Source organism: Oncorhynchus masou, unplaced genomic scaffold (genome assembly GCF_036934945.1).
Source record: "Oncorhynchus masou masou isolate Uvic2021 unplaced genomic scaffold, UVic_Omas_1.1 unplaced_scaffold_841, whole genome shotgun sequence".
NCBI classification, from domain to species: domain Eukaryota; kingdom Metazoa; phylum Chordata; class Actinopteri; order Salmoniformes; family Salmonidae; genus Oncorhynchus; species Oncorhynchus masou.
In genome coordinates this window covers 197,068-214,665 of record NW_027014875.1, presented here as the reverse complement: position 1 = coordinate 214,665, position 17,598 = coordinate 197,068, and the positions used below count along the sequence as shown (strand labels likewise).

Here is a 17,598-nt window from a genome sequence, read left to right as displayed (position 1 = left end):
TCCACCTTCCCAGTGTCCAGTGTTAACCAGGGGGATGATATTCCACCTTCCCAGTGTCCAGTGTTAACCAGGGGGATGATATTCCACCTTCCCAGTGTCCAGTGTTAACCAGGGGATGATATTCCACCTTCCCAGTGTTCAGTGTTAACCAGGGGGATGATATTCCACCTTCCCAGTGTCCAGTGTTAACCAGTGGGATGATATTCCACCTTCCCAGTGTTCAGTGTTAACCAGGGGGATGATATTCCACCTTCCCAGTGTCCAGTGTTAACCAGGGGGATGATATTCCACCTTCCCAGTGTTCAGTGTTAACCAGGGGGATGATATTCCACCTTCCCAGTGTCCAGTGTTAACCAGTGGGATGATATACCACCTTCCCAGTGTTAACCAGGGGGATGATATTCCACCTCCCCAGTGTTAACCAGGGGGATGATATTCTACCTTCCCAGTGTCCAGTGTTAACCAGTGGGATGATATTCCACCTTCCCAGTGTCCAGTGTTAACCAGTGGGATGATATTCCACCTTCCCAGTGTCCAGTGTTAACCAGTGGGATGATATTCCACCTTCCCAGTGTCCAGTGTTAACCAGTGGGATGATATTCCACCTTCCCAGTGTCCAGTGTTAACCAGGGGGATGATATTCCACCTCCCCAGTGTTAACCAGGGGGATGATATTCCACCTTCCCAGTGTTAACCAGTGGGATGATATTCCACCTTCCCAGTGTCCAGTGTTAACCAGGGGGATGATATTCCACCTTCCCAGTGTCCAGTGTTAACCAGTGGGATGATATTCCACCTTCCCAGTGTCCAGTGTTAACCAGTGGGATGATATTCCACCTCCCCAGTGTCCAGTGTTAACCAGTGGGATGATATTCCACCTCCCCAGTGTTAACCAGTGGGATGATATTCCACCTTCCCAGTGTTAACCAGGGGGATGACATTCCACCTTCCCAGTGTCCAGTGTTAACCAGTGGGATGATATTCCACCTCCCCAGTGTTAACCAGGGAATGATATTCCACCTTCCCAGTGTCCAGTGTTAACCAGGGGGATGATATTCCACCTTCCCAGTGTCCAGTGTTAACCAGTGGGATGATATTCCACCTTCCCAGTGTCCAGTGTTAACCAGTGGGATGATATTCCACCTCCCCAGTGTTAACCAGTGGGATGATATTCCACCTTCCTAGTGTCCAGTGTTAACCAGGGGGATGACATTCCACCTCCCCAGTGTCCAGTGTTAACCAGTGGGATGATATTCCACCTCCCCAGTGTTAACCAGTGGGATGATATTCCACCTTCCCAGTGTTAACCAGGGGGATGACATTCCACCTTCCCAGTGTCCAGTGTTAACCAGTGGGATGATATTCCACCTTCCCAGTGTTAACCAGGGGGATGACATTCCACCTTCCCAGTGTCCAGTGTTAACCAGTGGGATGATATTCCACCTCCCCAGTGTTAACCAGGGAATGATATTCCACCTTCCCAGTGTCCAGTGTTAACCAGGGGGATGATATTCCACCTTCCCAGTGTCCAGTGTTAACCAGTGGGATGATATTCCACCTTCCCAGTGTCCAGTGTTAACCAGTGGGATGATATTCCACCTTCCCAGTGTCCAGTGTTAACCAGTGGGATGATATTCCACCTTCCCAGTGTCCAGTGTTAACCAGTGGGATGATATTCCACCTTCCCAGTGTTAACCAGGGGGATGATATTCCACCTTCCCAGTGTCCAGTGTTAACCAGGGGATGATATTCCACCTTCCCAGTGTCCAGTGTTAACCAGTGGGATGATATTCCACCTTCCCAGTGTCCAGTGTTAACCAGGGGGATGATATTCCACCTTCCCAGTGTTAACCAGTGGGATGATATTCCACCTCCCCAGTGTCCAGTGTTAACCAGGGGGATGATATTCCACCTTCCCAGTGTCCAGTGTTAACCAGGGGGATGATATTCCACCTTCCCAGTGTCCAGTGTTAACCAGGGGGATGATATTCCACCTTCCCAGTGTCCAGTGTTAACCAGGGGGATGATATTCCACCTTCCCAGTGTTCAGTGTTAACCAGGGGGATGATATTCCACCTTCCCAGTGTCCAGTGTTAACCAGTGGGATGATATTCCACCTTCCCAGTGTTCAGTGTTAACCAGGGGGATGATATTCCACCTTCCCAGTGTCCAGTGTTAACCAGGGGGATGATATTCCACCTTCCCAGTGTTCAGTGTTAACCAGGGGGATGATATTCCACCTTCCCAGTGTTAACCAGTGGGATGATATTCCACCTTCCCAGTGTCCAGTGTTAACCAGTGGGATGATATACCACCTCCCCAGTGTTAACCAGGGGGATGATATTCCACCTTCCCAGTGTTCAGTGTTAACCAGGGGGATGATATTCCACCTCCCCAGTGTTAACCAGTGGGATGATATTCCACCTTCCTAGTGTCCAGTGTTAACCAGGGGGATGACATTCCACCTCCCCAGTGTCCAGTGTTAACCAGTGGGATGATATTCCACCTCCCCAGTGTTAACCAGTGGGATGATATTCCACCTTCCCAGTGTTAACCAGGGGGATGACATTCCACCTTCCCAGTGTCCAGTGTTAACCAGTGGGATGATATTCCACCTTCCCAGTGTTAACCAGGGGGATGACATTCCACCTTCCCAGTGTCCAGTGTTAACCAGTGGGATGATATTCCACCTCCCCAGTGTTAACCAGGGAATGATATTCCACCTTCCCAGTGTCCAGTGTTAACCAGGGGGATGATATTCCACCTTCCCAGTGTCCAGTGTTAACCAGTGGGATGATATTCCACCTTCCCAGTGTCCAGTGTTAACCAGTGGGATGATATTCCACCTTCCCAGTGTCCAGTGTTAACCAGGGGGATGATATTCCACCTCCCCAGTGTTAACCAGGGGGATGATATTCCACCTTCCCAGTGTTAACCAGGGGGATGATATTCCACCTTCCCAGTGTCCAGTGTTAACCAGGGGATGATATTCCACCTTCCCAGTGTCCAGTGTTAACCAGTGGGATGATATTCCACCTTCCCAGTGTTAACCAGGGGGATGATAGTCCACCTTCCCAGTGTCCAGTGTTAACCAGGGGATGATATTCCACCTTCCCAGTGTCCAGTGTTAACCAGTGGGATGATATTCCACCTTCCCAGTGTCCAGTGTTAACCAGGGGGATGATATTCCACCTTCCCAGTGTTAACCAGTGGGATGATATTCCACCTCCCCAGTGTCCAGTGTTAACCAGGGGGATGATATTCCACCTTCCCAGTGTCCAGTGTTAACCAGGGGGATGATATTCCACCTTCCCAGTGTCCAGTGTTAACCAGGGGGATGATATTCCACCTTCCCAGTGTCCAGTGTTAACCAGGGGGATGATATTCCACCTTCCCAGTGTTCAGTGTTAACCAGGGGGATGATATTCCACCTTCCCAGTGTCCAGTGTTAACCAGTGGGATGATATTCCACCTTCCCAGTGTTCAGTGTTAACCAGGGGGATGATATTCCACCTTCCCAGTGTCCAGTGTTAACCAGGGGGATGATATTCCACCTTCCCAGTGTTCAGTGTTAACCAGGGGGATGATATTCCACCTTCCCAGTGTCCAGTGTTAACCAGTGGGATGATATACCACCTTCCCAGTGTTAACCAGGGGGATGATATTCCACCTCCCCAGTGTTAACCAGGGGGATGATATTCTACCTTCCCAGTGTCCAGTGTTAACCAGTGGGATGATATTCCACCTTCCCAGTGTCCAGTGTTAACCAGTGGGATGATATTCCACCTTCCCAGTGTCCAGTGTTAACCAGTGGGATGATATTCCACCTTCCCAGTGTCCAGTGTTAACCAGTGGGATGATATTCCACCTTCCCAGTGTCCAGTGTTAACCAGGGGGATGATATTCCACCTCCCCAGTGTTAACCAGGGGGATGATATTCCACCTTCCCAGTGTTAACCAGTGGGATGATATTCCACCTTCCCAGTGTCCAGTGTTAACCAGGGGGATGATATTCCACCTTCCCAGTGTCCAGTGTTAACCAGTGGGATGATATTCCACCTTCCCAGTGTCCAGTGTTAACCAGTGGGATGATATTCCACCTCCCCAGTGTCCAGTGTTAACCAGTGGGATGATATTCCACCTCCCCAGTGTTAACCAGTGGGATGATATTCCACCTTCCCAGTGTTAACCAGGGGATGACATTCCACCTTCCCAGTGTCCAGTGTTAACCAGTGGGATGATATTCCACCTCCCCAGTGTTAACCAGGGAATGATATTCCACCTTCCCAGTGTCCAGTGTTAACCAGGGGGATGATATTCCACCTTCCCAGTGTCCAGTGTTAACCAGTGGGATGATATTCCACCTTCCCAGTGTCCAGTGTTAACCAGTGGGATGATATTCCACCTCCCCAGTGTTAACCAGTGGGATGATATTCCACCTTCCTAGTGTCCAGTGTTAACCAGGGGGATGACATTCCACCTCCCCAGTGTCCAGTGTTAACCAGTGGGATGATATTCCACCTCCCCAGTGTTAACCAGTGGGATGATATTCCACCTTCCCAGTGTTAACCAGGGGGATGACATTCCACCTTCCCAGTGTCCAGTGTTAACCAGTGGGATGATATTCCACCTTCCCAGTGTTAACCAGGGGGATGACATTCCACCTTCCCAGTGTCCAGTGTTAACCAGTGGGATGATATTCCACCTCCCCAGTGTTAACCAGGGAATGATATTCCACCTTCCCAGTGTCCAGTGTTAACCAGGGGGATGATATTCCACCTTCCCAGTGTCCAGTGTTAACCAGTGGGATGATATTCCACCTTCCCAGTGTCCAGTGTTAACCAGTGGGATGATATTCCACCTTCCCAGTGTCCAGTGTTAACCAGTGGGATGATATTCCACCTTCCCAGTGTCCAGTGTTAACCAGTGGGATGATATTCCACCTTCCCAGTGTTAACCAGGGGGATGATATTCCACCTTCCCAGTGTCCAGTGTTAACCAGGGGATGATATTCCACCTTCCCAGTGTCCAGTGTTAACCAGTGGGATGATATTCCACCTTCCCAGTGTCCAGTGTTAACCAGGGGGATGATATTCCACCTTCCCAGTGTTAACCAGTGGGATGATATTCCACCTCCCCAGTGTCCAGTGTTAACCAGGGGGATGATATTCCACCTTCCCAGTGTCCAGTGTTAACCAGGGGGATGATATTCCACCTTCCCAGTGTCCAGTGTTAACCAGGGGGATGATATTCCACCTTCCCAGTGTCCAGTGTTAACCAGGGGGATGATATTCCACCTTCCCAGTGTTCAGTGTTAACCAGGGGATGATATTCCACCTTCCCAGTGTCCAGTGTTAACCAGTGGGATGATATTCCACCTTCCCAGTGTTCAGTGTTAACCAGGGGGATGATATTCCACCTTCCCAGTGTCCAGTGTTAACCAGGGGGATGATATTCCACCTTCCCAGTGTTCAGTGTTAACCAGGGGGATGATATTCCACCTTCCCAGTGTTAACCAGTGGGATGATATTCCACCTTCCCAGTGTCCAGTGTTAACCAGTGGGATGATATACCACCTCCCCAGTGTTAACCAGGGGGATGATATTCCACCTTCCCAGTGTTCAGTGTTAACCAGGGGGATGATATTCCACCTTCCCAGTGTTAACCAGTGGGATGATATTCCACCTTCCCAGTGTCCAGTGTTAACCAGTGGGATGATATACCACCTTCCCAGTGTTAACCAGGGGGATGATATTCCACCTCCCCAGTGTTAACCAGGGGGATGATATTCTACCTTCCCAGTGTCCAGTGTTAACCAGTGGGATGATATTCCACCTTCCCAGTGTCCAGTGTTAACCAGTGGGATGATATTCCACCTTCCCAGTGTCCAGTGTTAACCAGTGGGATGATATTCCACCTTCCCAGTGTCCAGTGTTAACCAGTGGGATGATATTCCACCTTCCCAGTGTCCAGTGTTAACCAGGGGGATGATATTCCACCTTCCCAGTGTCCAGTGTTAACTCTCTCTATCCTTTCTGTGATTCCAGGATGAAGAAGCTGAAGGAAGAGATGGAGGGGGTAGTAAAGGAGTTGGCCGAGAACAACCACTTCCTGGAGAGGTGGGGACTTGTCTGGCTACACAGAGCTCCCTGTGATGGCCGTATGTTTACTTTATAACAGACCCACACCAGCAATTCAAAACATGGCCAATAACCCTGATGAGACATATGAAGGCCTCCTTCCTGTTAGATCAGCTGTTTGGTCCTTCCTGTTAGATCAGCTGTTTGGTCCTTCCTGTTAGATCAGCTGTTTGGTCCTTCCTGTTAGATCAGCTGTTTGGTCCTTCCTGTTAGATCAGTTGTTTGGTCCTTCCTGTTAGATCAGCTGTTTGGTCCTTCCTGTTAGATCAGCTGTTTGGTCCTTCCTGTTAGATCAGCTGTTTGGTCCTTCCTGTTAGATCAGCTGTTTGGTCCTTCCTGTTAGATCAGCTGTTTGGTCCTTCCTGTTAGATCAGCTGTTTGGTCCTTCCTGTTAGATCAGCTGTTTGGTCCTTCCTGTCAGATCAGCTGTTTGGTTCTTCCTGTCAGATCAGCTGTTTGGTCCTTCCTGTTAGATCAGCTTCTATTTATGCCCATGCACTATCTATTGATGTAATATTGTCTGATGTTGCTGTTTTCCAGGTTTGGCTCTTTGACATTGGATGGAGGAATGAGAAGTGTGGACCGTATCTGAGACCATGTGGCCCCTCGCTTCCGACACCCACCCTACACCTTCACCCAACCTCCATACCCACCCTACACCTTCACCCAACCTCCATACCCACCCTACACCTTCACCCAACCTCCATACCCACCCTACACCTTCACTCAACCTCCATACCCACCCTACACCTTCACTCAACCTCCATACCCTCCCCCCCGACTCTCACCCACCCTAAACCCTCACTCGTCGACTCTCACCCACCCTAAACACTCCCCCCGACTCTCAACCCACCCTAAACCCTCACCCCTCGACTCACCCACCCTAAACCCTCACCCCTCGACTCACCCACCCTAAACCCTCACTCGTCAACTCACCCACCCTAAATCCCCACCTCAATCCACTTTCTAGACCAGGGGTCTCCAACCTTTTCTAGCATAAGAGCTCCCTTCAAATAGACCCGTTGTTCTCCTCTCCCTGCAACTCTTCCCCGGGTCCTTAGTGTACAAGAGACACTGTGTTTTCTGTCGATATACCTGGTAAAACAATGGTTAATAAACACTAAAGGAGGCCCTATAAAATCTGAGGTTTTTTTTCATCTCAAATTCTTCTGTTTTCTGTTTTCTCAGTAGATGTATTTAGTTTTTACTCTCAAAACGGCATGTTCTGAGTCCATGTTAATGTTTTAAATCACATCAGAAGAAACTATTTTTAGGTTTGGAAGAAAACGAACACGTTTAGATTTTGGAGCGCAATTCCCTTTGAATTGTTGCAGGAATGTGCCGTTTTAATATGCCGGTCTGTGGTGGTTCAGTACTGCTGCTGCTGATTTCATGGCATCGTTTACCAAAAATCAAACGGTAGATACAAATGATGTACTTCTTCTAGGTAAGCCTACTTTACAGTTACCATTTAATATGGTTTGGGGGAAAGTATTTCTGTCAATCTACAAGACAGTTATCACATCAACTGGCGTTACACTGAATGACAGACAAACACCGGGCGGACGGACGCCATATTGCTGAAAATTAATTGGCAGATAATGTGTTAGGTTTGGCTTTTTAATCCAATAGTGGCTAACCAGGGGTGGGATAATGTCGCCTTGATTAGATAGTAGCTGGGAGCTTGCGGTGTCTCTGATACTTGTGAAATTGAATGTACTTTCACAATGTTTTGGCGAACTAATAGGTGGGCTGGTAGCTACTGGTAGCTGGTAATCGACCTGTTGGAGAGCCCTGATCTAGACCCTGACCCCCACCTCAATCCACTATCTAGACCCTGACCCCAACTTCAATCCACTATCTAGACCCTGACCCCCACTTCAATCCACTATCTAGACCCTGACCCCCACTTCAATCCACCTCCATCCACTATCTAGACCATGACCCCTACCTGACCCCCACCCCCTCTTCAATCCACTATCTTGACCCTGAACCCATACCTGACCCCCACCTCAATCCACTATCTTGACCCTGAACCCATACCTGACCCCCACCTCAATCCACTATCTAGACCCTGACCCCTAACTGACCCCACCAGTCTACAGTCTAGACCCCTGACCCCACCAGTCTACAGACTAGACCCCTGACCCCTACCTGACCCCACCAGTCTACAGACTAGAACCCTGACCGCTACCTGACCCCACCAGTCTACAGTCTAGACCCCTGACCCCTACCTGACCCCACCAGTCTACAGTCTAGACCCCTGACCCCACCAGTCTAGACGCTGCAGAGAAAGGAGAATATTCCCTGATCTGGCCAGTGGTATATAATTCCTGTGTATATACATGTGTGCTTCATGCTGTAAATAGTCTGAGTCTGCAATGTGTGTTATTATGAATGAGTCGTCTGTCTGCTGGCCTCTTCTCCAAGCTGGCCACTTCTGTTAGAGACTAAAGAGAGGACACGTCCTTCAGGAATCAACGTGGTTTCACCAGTTAGTGGTTCTTACTGCTACACTGTCCCAAAATGCCTCCCTATTTCCTTTCCAGTGCTCTACCCATAGTGCACTACTTCTGACCAGAGCCCAGAGGGGGATGTGTTCTCTGTGTTACTGTAGTGCACTATGAGGGGAATAGGGGGTCATTTGGGATGGGCCCTCTGTGTCGCTGTAGTGCACTATGAGGGGAATAGGGGGTCATTTGGGATGGGCCCTCTGTGTCGCTATAGTGCACTATGAGGGGAATAGGGGGTCATTTGGGATGGGGACTCTGTGTCGCTATAGTGCACTATGAGGGGAATAGGGGTCATTTGGGATGGGCCCTCTGTGTCGCTATAGTGCACTATGAGGGGAATAGGGGGTCATTTGGGATGGGACTCTGTGTTGCCTATAGTTTCATTTAGTCTGCAGACTGTTTTTTACTTCCTGTTTTGTTAACAGGTATTATTTTACTTCCTGTTTTGTTAACAGGGTTTTATTCATCATCTCTGTTGCCCATCTGGTATAAATATTAATATGGCTCACAGGCTCAGATTATAGTTGTTGCTCTTTTAAAATAAAATCCTAGTGTCCTTAAATATGATTTCTTATTTGAAATAACCCAAAATGATTACTGTCTTTTGTTTGAACAAATGAAGTGAGTTTCCTCTGATTGGCTCACAGGCTCAGAGTTTCCTCTCTGATTGGCTGACAGGCTCAGAGTTTCCTCTCTGATTATGCAGTTTGGGGTTTTGATTATATGAACCAACAGGCTTAATGGTGCTGATGAGATGCATACAGGTGAATGATGGAGAAACCCCATCTGTTGGAGCGTGATCACAGACTCCAACCATCTCTCCCTTCTACTGTCTAAAGGCTCTGATCTCTTAGTGTTGAAACCCCATCTGTTGGAGCGCGATCACTCAGACTCCAACCATCTCTCCCTCCCGCTGTGTAAAGGCTCTGATCTCTTAGTGTTGTTAATGATCATAGACCCTCATAAGAGGTGATGGGGACTACACATCAGGGTCATAGACCCTCATAAGAGGTGGTAGGGACTACACATCAGGACATAGACCCTCATAAGAGGTGTGGTGGGGACTACACATCAGGTCATAGACCCTCATAAGAGGTGGTGGGGACTACACATCAGGTCATAGACCCTCATAAGAGGTGGTGGGGTCTACACATCAGGACATAGACCCTCATAAGAGGTGGGGACTACACATCAGGTCATAGACCCTCATAAGAGGTGGTGGGGACTACACATCAGGGTCATAGACCCTCAGAGTTAGTGGGGACTACACATTAGGACATAGACCCTCATAAGAGGTGGGGACTACACATCAGGTCATAGACCCTCATAAGAGGTGGTGGGGACTACACATCAGGTCATAGACCCTCATAAGAGGTGGTGGGGACTACACATCAGGTCATAGACCCTCATAAGAGGTGGTGGGGACTACACATCAGGACATATACCCTCATAAGAGGTGGTGGGGACTACACATCAGGGTCATAGACCCTCATAAGAGGTGGTGGGGACTACACATCAGGGTCATAGACCCTCAGAGGTAGTGGGGACTACACATCAGGTCATAGACCCTCATAAGAGGTGGTGGGGACTACACATCAGGGTCATAGACCCTCAGAGGTAGTGGGGACTACACATCAGGGTCATAGACCCTCAGAGGTAGTGGGGACTACACATCAGGTCATAGACCCTCATAAGAGGTGGTGGGGACTACACATCAGGTCATAGACCCTCATAAGAGGTGGTGGGGACTACACATCAGGACATAGACCCTCATAAGAGGTGGTGGGGACTACACATCAGGGTCATAGACCCTCATAAGAGGTGGTGGGGACTACACATCAGGGTCATAGACCCTCAGAGGTAGTGGGGACTACACATCAGGTCATAGACCCTCATAAGAGGTGGTGGGGACTACACATCAGGTCATAGACCCTCATAAGAGGTGGGGACTACACATCAGGTCATAGACCCTCATAAGAGGTGTGGTGGGGACTACACATCAGGTCATAGACCCTCATAAGAGGTGGTGGGGACTACACATCAGGGTCATAGACCCTCATAAGAGGTGGTGGGGACTACACATCAGGTCATAGACCCTCATAAGAGGTGTTTTGGGGACTACACATCAGGTCATAGACCCTCATAAGAGGTGGTGGGGACTACACATCAGGGTCATAGACCCTCATAAGAGGTGTGGTGGGGACTACACATCAGGACATAGACCCTCATAAGAGGTGGGGACTAAACATCAGGTCATAGACCCTCATAAGAGGTGTGGTGGGGACTACACATATGGACATAGACCCTCATAAGAGGTGGGGACTACACATCAGGTCATAGACCCTCATAAGAGGTGGTGGGGACTACACATCAGGTCATAGACCCTCATAAGAGGTAGTGGGGACTACACATCAGGTCATAGACCCTCATAAGAGGTGGTGGGGACTACACATCAGGTCATAGACCCTCATAAGAGGTGTGGTGGGGACTACACATCAGGGTCATAGACCCTCATAAGAGGTGGTGGGGACTACGCATCAGGGTCATAGACCCTCATAAGAGGTGGTGGGGACTACACATCAGGTCATAGACCCTCATAAGAGGTGTTTTGGGGACTACACATCAGGTCATAGACCCTCATAAGAGGTGGTGGGGACTACACATCAGGGTCATAGACCCTCATAAGAGGTGTGGTGGGGACTACACATCAGGTCATAGACCCTCATAAGAGGTGGTGGGGACTACACATCAGGGTCATAGACCCTCATAAGAGGTGGTGGGGACTACACATCAGGGTCATAGACCCTCATAAGAGGTGTGGTGGGGACTACACATCAGGGTCATAGACCCTCATAAGAGGTGGTGGGGACTACACATCAGGACATAGACCCTCATAAGAGATGTGGTAGGAACTACACATCAGTGTCATAGACCCTCATAAGAGGTGGTGGTGACTACACATCAGGACATAGACCCTCATAAGAGGTGTGGTGGGGACTACACATCAGGACATAGACCCTCATAAGAGGTGGGGAATACACATCAGGTCATAGACCCTCATAAGAGGTGTGGTGGGGACTACACATCAGGACATAGACCCTCATAAGAGGTGGTGGGGACTACACATCAGGGTCATAGACCCTCATAAGAGGTGGTGGTGACTACACATCAGGACATAGACCCTCATAAGAGGTGTGGTGGGGACTACACATCAGGACATAGACCCTCATAAGAGGTGGGGACTACACATCAGGTCATAGACCCTCATAAGAGGTGTGGTGGGGACTACACATCAGGACATAGACCCTCATAAGAGGTGGTGGGGACTACACATCAGGGTCATAGACCCTCATAAGAGGTGGTGGGGACTACACATCAGGGTCATAGACCCTCAGAGGTAGTGGGGACTACACATCAGGTCATAGACCCTCATAAGAGGTGGTGGGGACTACACATCAGGTCATAGACCCTCATAAGAGGTGTGGTGGGGACTACACATCAGGTCATAGACCCTCATAAGAGGTGGTGGGGACTACACATCAGGGTCATAGACCCTCATAAGAGGTGGTGGGGACTACACATCAGGTCATAGACCCTCATAAGAGGTGTTTTGGGGACTACACATCAGGTCATAGACCCTCATAAGAGGTGGTGGGGACTACACATCAGGGTCATAGACCCTCATAAGAGGTGGTGGGGACTACACATCAGGTCATAGACCCTCATAAGAGGTGTGGTGGGGACTACACATCAGGTCATAGACCCTCATAAGAGGTGGTGGGGACTACACATCAGGTCATAGACCCTCATAAGAGGTGGTGGGGACTACACATCAGGGTCATAGACCCTCATAAGAGGTGGTGGGGACTACACATCAGGACATAGACCCTCATAAGAGATGTGGTAGGAACTACACATCAGTGTCATAGACCCTCATAAGAGGTGGTGGGGTCTACACATCAGGGTCATAGACCCTCATAAGAGGTGTGGTGGGGACTACACATCAGGACATAGACCCTCATAAGAGGTGTGGTGGGGACTACACATCAGGGTCATAGACCCCCATAAGAGGTGGTGGGGACTACACATCAGGGTCATAGACCCTCATAAGAGGTGGTGGGGACTACACATCAGGTCATAGACCCTCATAAGAGGTGGTGGGGACAACACATCAGGGTCATAGACCCTCATAAGAGGTGGTGGGGACTACACATCAGGACATAGACCCTCATAAGAGATGTGGTAGGAACTACACATCAGTGTCATATACCCTCATAAGAGGTGGTGGGGTCTACACATCAGGGTCATAGACCCTCATAAGAGGTGTGGTGGGGACTACACATCAGGACATAGACCCTCATAAGAGGTGTGGTGGGGACTACACCAGGGTCATAGACCCTCATAAGAGGTGGTGGGGACTACACATCAGGGTCATAGACCCTCATAAGAGGTGGTGGGGACTACACATCAGGGTCATAGACCCTCATAAGAGGTGGTGGGGACTACACATCAGGGTCATAGACCCTCATAAGAGGTGGTGGGGACTACACATCAGGTCATAGACCCTCATAAGAGGTGTGGTGGGGACTACACATCAGGGTCATAGACCCTCATAAGTGGTGGTGGGGACTACACATCAGGTCATAGACCCTCATAAGAGGTGGTGGTGACTACACATCAGGACATAGACCCTCATAAGAGGTGTGGTGGGGACTACACATCAGGACAAAGACCCTCATAAGAGGTGGGGACTACACATCAGGTCATAGACCCTCATAAGAGGTGTGGTGGGGTCTACACATCAGGACATAGACCCTCATAAGAGGTGTGGTGGGGACTACACATCAGGACATAGACCCTCATAAGAGGTGGGGACTACACATCAGGTCATAGACCCTCATAAGAGGTGTGGTGGGGACAACACATCAGGACATAGACCCTCATAAGAGGTGGTGGGGACTACACATCAGGGTCATAGACCCTCATAAGAGGTGGTGGGGACTACACATCAGGGTCATAGACCCTCATAAGAGGTGGTGGGGACTACACATCAGGGTCATAGACCCTCATAAGAGGTGGTGGGGACTACACATCAGGTCATAGACCCTCATAAGAGGTGTGGTGGGGACTACACATCAGGGTCATAGACCCTCATAAGAGGTGTGGTGGGGACTACACATCAGGTCATAGACCCTCATAAGAGGTGTGGTGGGGACTACACATCAGGGTCATAGACCCTCATAAGAGGTGGTGGGGACTACACATCAGGTCATAGACCCTCATAAGAGGTGGTGGTGACTACACATCAGGACATAGACCCTCATAAGAGGTGTGGTGGGGACTACACATCAGGACATAGACCCTCATAAGAGGTGGGGACTACACATCAGGTCATAGACCTTCATAAGAGGTGTGGTGGGGACTACACATCAGGACATAGACCCTCATAAGAGGTGGTGGGGACTACACATCAGGGTCATAGACCCTCATAAGAGGTGGTGGTGACTACACATCAGGACATAGACCCTCATAAGAGGTGTGGTGGGGACTACACATCAGGACATAGACCCTCATAAGAGGTGGGGACTACACATCAGGTCATAGACCCTCATAAGAGGTGGTGGTGACTACACATCAGGACATAGACCCTCATAAGAGGTGTGGTGGGGACTACACATCAGGACATAGACCCTCATAAGAGGTGGGGACTACACATCAGGTCATAGACCCTCATAAGAGGTGTGGTGGGGACTACACATCAGGACATAGACCCTCATAAGAGGTGGTGGGGACTACACATCAGGGTCATAGACCCTCATAAGAGGTGGTGGTGACTACACATCAGGACATAGACCCTCATAAGAGGTGTGGTGGGGACTACACATCAGGACATAGACCCTCATAAGAGGTGGGGACTACACATCAGGTCATAGACCCTCATAAGAGGTGTGGTGGGGACTACACATCAGGACATAGACCCTCATAAGAGGTGGTGGGGACTACACATCAGGGTCATAGACCCTCATAAGAGGTGGTGGGGACTACACATCAGGGTCATAGACCCTCAGAGGTAGTGGGGACTACACATCAGGTCATAGACCCTCATAAGAGGTGGTGGGGACTACACATCAGGTCATAGACCCTCATAAGAGGTGTGGTGGGGACTACACATCAGGTCATAGACCCTCATAAGAGGTGGTGGGGACTACACATCAGGGTCATAGACCCTCATAAGAGGTGGTGGGGACTACACATCAGGTCATAGACCCTCATAAGAGGTGTTTTGGGGACTACACATCAGGTCATAGACCCTCATAAGAGGTGGTGGGGACTACACATCAGGGTCATAGACCCTCATAAGAGGTGGTGGGGACTACACATCAGGTCATAGACCCTCATAGGAGGTGTGGTGGGGACTACACATCAGGTCATAGACCCTCATAAGAGGTGGTGGGGACTACACATCAGGTCATAGACCCTCATAAGAGGTGGTGGGGACTACACATCAGGGTCATAGACCCTCATAAGAGGTGGTGGGGACTACACATCAGGACATAGACCCTCATAAGAGATGTGGTAGGAACTACACATCAGTGTCATAGACCCTCATAAGAGGTGGTGGGGTCTACACATCAGGGTCATAGACCCTCATAAGAGGTGTGGTGGGGACTACACATCAGGACATAGACCCTCATAAGAGGTGTGGTGGGGACTACATCAGGGTCATAGACCCCCATAAGAGGTGGTGGGGACTACACATCAGGGTCATAGACCCTCATAAGAGGTGGTGGGGACTACACATCAGGTCATAGACCCTCATAAGAGGTGGTGGGGACTACACATCAGGGTCATAGACCCTCATAAGAGGTGGTGGGGACTACACATCAGGACATAGACCCTCATAAGAGATGTGGTAGGAACTACACATCAGTGTCATATACCCTCATAAGAGGTGGTGGGGTCTACACATCAGGGTCATAGACCCTCATAAGAGGTGTGGTGGGGACTACACCAGGGTCATAGACCCTCATAAGAGGTGGTGGGGACTACACATCAGGTTCATAGACCCTCATAAGAGGTGGTGGGGACTACACATCAGGGTCATAGACCCTCATAAGAGGTGGTGGGGACTACACATCAGGGTCATAGACCCTCATAAGAGGTGGTGGGGACTACACATCAGGTCATAGACCCTCATAAGAGGTGTGGTGGGGACTACACATCAGGGTCATAGACCCTCATAAGTGGTGGTGGGGACTACACATCAGGTCATAGACCCTCATAAGAGGTGGTGGTGACTACACATCAGGACATAGACCCTCATAAGAGGTGTGGTGGGACTACACATCAGGACAAAGACCCTCATAAGAGGTGGGGACTACACATCAGGTCATAGACCCTCATAAGAGGTGTGGTGGGGACTACACATCAGGACATAGACCCTCATAAGAGGTGGGGACTACACATCAGGTCATAGACCCTCATAAGAGGTGTGGTGGGGACTACACATCAGGACATAGACCCTCATAAGAGGTGGTGGGGACTACACATCAGGGTCATAGACCCTCATAAGAGTTGGTGGGGACTACACATCAGGACATAGACCCTCATAAGAGGTGTGGTGGGGACTACACATCAGGACATAGATCCTCATAAGAGGTGGGGACTACACATCAGGTCATAGACCCTCATAAGAGGTGTGGTGGGGACTACACATCAGGACATAGACCCTCATAAGAGGTGGTGGGGACTACACATCAGGGTCATAGACCCTCATAAGAGGTGGTGGGGACTACACATCAGGGTCATAGACCCTCAGAGGTAGTGGGGACTACACATCAGGTCATAGACCCTCATAAGAGGTGGTGGGGACTACACATCAGGTCATAGACCCTCATAAGAGGTGTGGTGGGGACTACACATCAGGTCATAGACCCTCATAAGAGGTGGTGGGGACTACACATCAGGGTCATAGACCCTCATAAGAGGTGGTGGGGACTACACATCAGGTCATAGACCCTCATAAGAGGTGTTTTGGGGACTACACATCAGGTCATAGACCCTCATAAGAGGTGGTGGGGACTACACATCAGGGTCATGGACCCTCATAAGAGGTGGTGGGGACTACACATCAGGGTCATAGACCCTCAGAGGTAGTGGGGACTACACATCAGGTCATAGACCCTCATAAGAGGTGGTGGGGACTACACATCAGGTCATAGACCCTCATAAGAGGTGTGGTGGGGACTACACATCAGGTCATAGACCCTCATAAGAGGTGGTGGGGACTACACATCAGGGTCATAGACCCTCATAAGAGGTGGTGGGGACTACACATCAGGTCATAGACCCTCATAAGAGGTGTTTTGGGGACTACACATCAGGTCATAGACCCTCATAAGAGGTGGTGGGGACTACACATCAGGGTCATAGACCCTCATAAGAGGTGGTGGGGACTACACATCAGGTCATAGACCCTCATAGGAGGTGTGGTGGGGACTACACATCAGGTCATAGACCCTCATAAGATGTGGTGGGGACTACACATCAGGTCATAGACCCTCATAAGAGGTGGTGGGGACTACACATCAGGGTCATAGACCCTCATAAGAGGTGGTGGGGACTACACATCAGGACATAGACCCTCATAAGAGATGTGGTAGGAACTACACATCAGTGTCATAGACCCTCATAAGAGGTGGTGGGGTCTACACATCAGGGTCATAGACCCTCATAAGAGGTGTGGTGGGGACTACACATCAGGACATAGACCCTCATAAGAGGTGTGGTGGGGACTACACATCAGGGTCATAGACCCCCATAAGAGGTGGTGGGGACTACACATCAGGGTCATAGACCCTCATAAGAGGTGGTGGGGACTACACATCAGGTCATAGACCCTCATAAGAGGTGGTGGGGACTACACATCAGGGTCATAGACCCTC

The 17,598-nt window shown here is 49.8% G+C and overlaps 1 pseudogene; it reads left to right on the top strand.

Moving 5' to 3' along the window:
* The window catches only part of LOC135537778 (serine/threonine-protein kinase TBK1-like), a 76,895-nt pseudogene extending 67,680 nt beyond the window's left edge, over positions 1–9,215 (top strand).
* Positions 9,216–17,598: the final 8,383 nt, after the last annotated feature.